Source organism: Ornithorhynchus anatinus, chromosome X1 (assembly GCF_004115215.2).
Source record: "Ornithorhynchus anatinus isolate Pmale09 chromosome X1, mOrnAna1.pri.v4, whole genome shotgun sequence".
NCBI classification, from domain to species: Eukaryota; Metazoa; Chordata; class Mammalia; order Monotremata; family Ornithorhynchidae; genus Ornithorhynchus; species Ornithorhynchus anatinus.
Window position 1 is genome coordinate 64,874,059 of NC_041749.1, and position 6,052 is coordinate 64,880,110.

A 6,052-nucleotide genomic window follows, 5' to 3' on the forward strand; every position below is an offset into this window, starting at 1 on the left:
AGTGTTCTGTGCACAGTAGGTGCACTCCAAATCTTTTTCTGAATACATGAATTAAGGCATGGCCTTTAATGATTTGCAAGGTTATCTCCACTTTTATGAAAGTAACACAAAAAGGGACATTAGAAATTTGAATTTAATAGGAATTCATCCTAGTTTCCTCTTGTTTTTCAGACATACCCCAGGTTCTTTTCAGTTCTTCTTGGTTATATGTCTATTATCTTCATAGAACAATGCAGGAGTTCAACAAACCTAACTGCCTTCTCAAATAGTTATTTCTGCTGTAATGAGTTCTTAATATGCAATTTTAGATAGAGATTTAGGTGGAAAAAAATAGGAAAATACTGTAGTTTGTGAATTTCCTATAACACGATGGGGCTCTGCCAGGAATACTGTTTTCAAACAATTCCAGGATCAGGTGGAAACCTTATGCTATCCTTGACTTCCCTCTCCTTTTTAGCTCTCATCTTCAGACTGACACACCATCAGCTCTACCATCACGGTATTTCCAGAATCTGCTCTTTTATGACTTGCCAGGATTTGATACATTATATACTAGTAACTAATTTTAAACAGTGCAAATTGGCTCTCCGTGAGGTGTTAATCACCACGCAGAAGTGTCTAAGTATGAGAGAAATGATAGAGAAACAAGTACAGTAGGTCACTTCAAGTTTAAAATTTTTTTTTCTTTTGAACAACTTTTTGAATTTCACCTAGTGACAGGAGCTTTGTATCATTTCAATGGTTTTGGAACCATCTTTCTTCTAAGCCCTTGTTTTCCACTGAAACAATTGTTGATACAACCTAATTTTTGAATAATGAAAGGATTTGCAGGATCACAACTTCTTTGTCTGATCTGATTATGTTGGCCATACCCCAGTTTAACCCACTGTTGGCGTTTTTCTTGTACCACAGGAGTTGCATTCTTGTAACACATGGGTTAAGGCTAACTTGTTCAAAATGCTGTGTGCATGCACACATATACACTCTTGCATGTGCACAAACCATTTCTGCTGCCACCAAGGCACACTATATTCAAGCAGGCTCTCACTGTCAGATGTTCATGCCTTAATTCTTTAACAGTGTTCTAGTTCCAATACATGTAGTGAAACACACATTCTGATAGAACTAAGTGTCCTGTGTTTTATATTGGTGTTATCAGCACTTTATATCTCAGTCTTAAAATTGTATCTTTAAATGTAAAATGTGTCTTCCTTATAAAATGTTTGAAATCTTGGGACAGCAGTAAAAACAAGGTGTAAATGGAAACATCCAAGGTATAAATAGAAACAGCCAATGCCCAACAAATTCCAGTGTAAGAATTTTTTTTTTCTGATAACTAACAAAATGAGGCAGCAGCAAGCTCCTCTGAACTCTTTGGAATGCTATGATCATTAATTTTTATTGTACATATTAATTTGAGGAAAATTTCACCAATTATTCCAAGTACCCTGGCACTTTATAGAGCACTTAAAAATAAAGTCAACATTTGAGAGTCCTATTAGCCAGCCTTTACTGTATTTGTCCTATGAACCTGCACCATTTCCATTTTTTCACCTACCCCACTGAATTTAAACCTCCATTGCATTTGGAACTAAAACACCTTAACCTTACTGACGCAGAACAAGGTCGAAGCCATTGATGGAGAACTCTGAAACTACAAGATCACTCTTGTAGTATGTGAAGCAGATGGCCTGCTGGGTAGAGCATGGGCCTGGGAGTCAGAAGGATGTGGATTCTAATCCCCACTCTGCCACTTATCTGCTGTGTGACCTTGGGCAAGTTACTTAACTTTTCTGAGCTTCAGTTCCCTCATCTGTAAAATGGGGTTAAGACTGTGAGCCCTTTGTGGGACAGGGACTGTGTCCAACCTGAATAATTTCCATCCCAGCACTTAGAACCCTGCACTTAGGCACATAGTAAGATCTTAACAGATGCCATAATTATCATTATTTTTATTATTGAAATGTTGCTCCCAGAAATGGCACACATGCTAAGGACTGGATTTGTCTTGGCACTCTAGGAGATACTGGAGCTGTATGGAACCCTTCAACATAAAGGCAGCTCTCTGTTAACTTGGAAATGGGGCACCTCTAGATCCTGACTCTTGAATCAATAGTCAAACACTTCATTTGCCAAGAAAGCATTGGAGAAAGGGGGAGAGCATACTGACATCTCTATCTCTCTAACTTTATTCTGCAACTGGCTAGCACCATTGCAATGTAGAGTAAACTGTGGAACCACCTTTTTGGTAACCGTTCGAAATTCAGGAGAGACAAATTATAAGGGTGGGGAAAAACGCCTGAGGAATGCTGTGCAATTGGAAGCATCCACCAAGGAAAGTGGTGCTGGTTCACTGGAAACTAAATCCTTTTAGAATCAACAGTAAATTGTCCCCAATAGGTTAGATATGGCTCATATGAGACCCTGCCTTTGTTCTGAAGTTGACAGAATCCTTGAGTGAATCTTACAGGGCCATGAGATTTTGGATGTGATCATAGTAAAAGCCCCACTTTTCTGCATCTTCATACTTTCTCTTTAAGGTAAAGAGGGTATTTTTCTTCCACTAAATTGTTCTATTCTGGATTTCACAAGGGCCCAAATAGATCATTGGATTCACTTTTAAATCAACTATCTCAATTGGGTCTACATGAGGCATATGTTTATAATTTCTTCTTTCCCAACGTGTCCATTTTGTTGAACTTCACCGAGCCGGAGAAGGTATTAAGGTAGAAAACTTTGCGACTCATTGACAGCCATCAGGGAAAGCTTTACCTTGGAAAATTTCCCTCATTATAACAGAATATATATATATATATATATATATATATATATATAATACACACACATATTTTAATTCCTTCTCTAAATGTTCATATAGGCAAAACTTAAGTGGATCTGTGAAATCTCAATCATGATCATTAATAGAAGCAAAATAGTTTCTCTAATGGACACATGGCTTCAGAAGCAGTGAGGCCTAGTGGAAAAGGCAAGGGCCTAGGAATCAGAGGACCTGGGTTCTAATTCTGCCTATGCCATTTGCCTGCTATGTGAACCTTGAGCAAGTCCCTGGGCCTCAGTTGCCTCATATGTAAAATGGGGATTTAAATACCTGATCTTCCTCTTACACTGTGAGTCTTGTGTGGGACAGGGACTTTATTTGATCCACATACACTGTTCCTTCCCCTGTGCTTGGCACATATAGGCACTTCATACCACTATTATTAGAATTGTGTAACTATTCACAGATCTGCATTAAAGAGCTATTCATTCTTTTTCCAAGGGATCAAGCCTCTGATCTCCACATTATTTTTTTACAAAAACCTGGCTCAAATCTGTGTCCAGCTGCTTGTCTCATTAGGAAAGACTTAAACTGGGCATTTTTTTCACCTCTTTCAGGGAGGGGGTTCCCAGAGCACTACCAGAGGTGGAAAGGGGGAAAACGGAAACAAAAAGAAAACATGGCTTTGGGACACTTTAGCCCCAGCAGCATGCATATCTGCAGAGCAGCAACCGAACTGCTGAGAAGGAATTGCAGAGAAACAGCATGGCCTAGTGGATAAGGGGACAGGCCTGGAAATCAGAAGGACCTGGGTTCTAATCCTCATACTGCCACTTGTTTGCTGTGTTACCTTGGGCAAGTCACTTCTTCTCTGGGCCTTGGTCCCTCATCTGTAAAATGGGGATTAAGACTGTGGGCCTGGGACTATGTCCAACCTGATTAACTTGTGTCTACCCCATTGATTAGTACAGTATCTGGTACATACTAAGTGCTTAACAAATACCATTTAAAAAAACTTCCTACCCACCTTACCCACATTCATTCAATCGTATTTATTGAGCGCTTACTGCGTGCAGAGCACTGTACTAAGCACTTGGAATGTACAATTCAGCAACAGATAGAGATAATCCCTGCCCAACAACGGGCTCACAGCCTAAAAGGGGGAGACAGACAACAAAACAAAACAAATAGTGAGGCATCAATATCTTCAAGATAAATAGAATCAGATATATATATCATGAATAAAATAAATACAGTAATAAATAATATATACAAATATGCACAAGTGCTGTGAGGAGGGGAAGGGGGAAGAGCAGAGGGAGGAAGTGGGGGAATGGGGAGGGGAGGAGCGGCAGAGGGAAAGGAAGGGTTTAGTCTGGGAAGGCCTCCTGAAGAAGGTGAGTTCTCAGTAGGATTTTGAAGAGGGGAAGAGAGTTAGTTTGACCGATATGAGGAGGGAGGGCATTCCAGGTCAGTGGTAGGACGTGGGCCAGGGGTCGACAACGGGACAGGGGCCAGGTGATAGAGAGCTTTGAAGCCTAGAGTGAAAGTTTTTGTTTCATTCGAAGGTTGATAGGCAACCTCAAATTTAATCTGTGATTTGTAGAAATATTTTATATAAATAGCTCAATATTCGGACATCATCTAAAGTTGGTTACAGTGCACTTTGCACCTTGCATAAAACAACTTGTTAAACTTCGTGCCCTTTGGCATATCGCTTCCTGTGATCACAGCCAGATGTACAGACAGACTCCAAGCAAAGACCAAATGATAATACATATTGTTTTATTCCTCATATTTTTATGGCTATTGAGTCACCTAATACTTTGTTGTTTGCCTCTATGCAAGGGATGCCAGGCTTGCAGCCCCCACCGGGCTACTCACAGCCCGGACACTGGAAGTGAGCCAGGACCTTGCTCTTGCTATGGTCGGGGTGGAGGGTTGAAGGAAAATAAGCTAAGCTAAAGACCCTGGCATTAATTTGACCCACATATCTGATCCACCCCACCAATCAGCAGTAGGGCAGTATCTACTGGGGCTCTGCCATTAGTCATGAAGGTGTCTGATCCACCAAGCACTCAGGGCATCGTGGGGGTTGGAGAGGTGGGGGCAGGCTCAGTGGAATGCTGAAAATAACTGGCCAATGTAGGCAGCAAAAAAACAAAGCAGCTATTGAGACAGCTGGCTGACCTTTGATGCCTCAGCACAGCAGCAGCACTGTGCTTTTGGCCAGGATGGGTTATGAAGTAAAATTCCTGCAAGCACTTTCCACCCTGCTGAACCCCTGCCCACTTACCTGTTAGTGCAAGGTGGGGGAATACCACTGGTAGATGGGCAGGGATTGTCTCTATTGATGAATTGTACCTTCCAAGTGCTTGGTTCAGTGCTCTGCACACAGTAAGTGCTCAATAAATATGATTGAATGAATGAATGAAGGTACAAGAGTGCCAGTAGCACCATGCAAACCACTAGCCTAATGATCATATCTCTGTCCCAAAGTCTTTGGGACTGAACCAAGGCTCATCCACTTTTTTCAATGGGAGACACCACCATCATCATCATCATTCAAATGAAATGTAAATTCAAAGGAATGTGGCTGATGTTCTTAGCACTAAGAATTTCCAATCTAGTCAATTTTGCTATGCTACTACCATTATAAGAAGATGTTCTTTGGGACACCTCTAAATTTCCATTAAAACAGCCCTCCAAATGAAGCAGAATTAAGGTGCTCTTTCTGGAGAATGCAGTCTACTTGGTAAAACTAGCAATTTTATGATTGAATACCTAATTTGAGCAGTGTAGGTAGCACAACAATGAGAGTTTTCCTATTATGGCTAATCTGTGTTGACATGATCCGACTTGGGTTGCAGAAGAAATTTGTATTTATAAAATTAAACTTTCTATTCTGAAAACATAGTCCACAGCCTTTGGCACTTGGTGCAGGACAAGAGCAAGCTAAAGAGGAAAAATGAAGGTGGAAAACACCCTGTCCTGGGTAAGAGATGGAATGGGATTTTTCCATTTCTAAGCTCTATGATAATACCTCTAGTAAGAAATGCATGGGGCACTTTATTTATTCATTCATTCACTCACTCATTCAACTGTATTTACGGAGTATTTACTGTGTGCAAAGCACTGTACTAAGCACATGGGAGAGTATAATATAACAACAGACACATTCCTGCCTACAATGAGCTCACAGTCTAGAGGGGGAGACAGATATCAGTACAAATAGAGAAATTATGTATACAAACATATATGCTGTGGGGATGG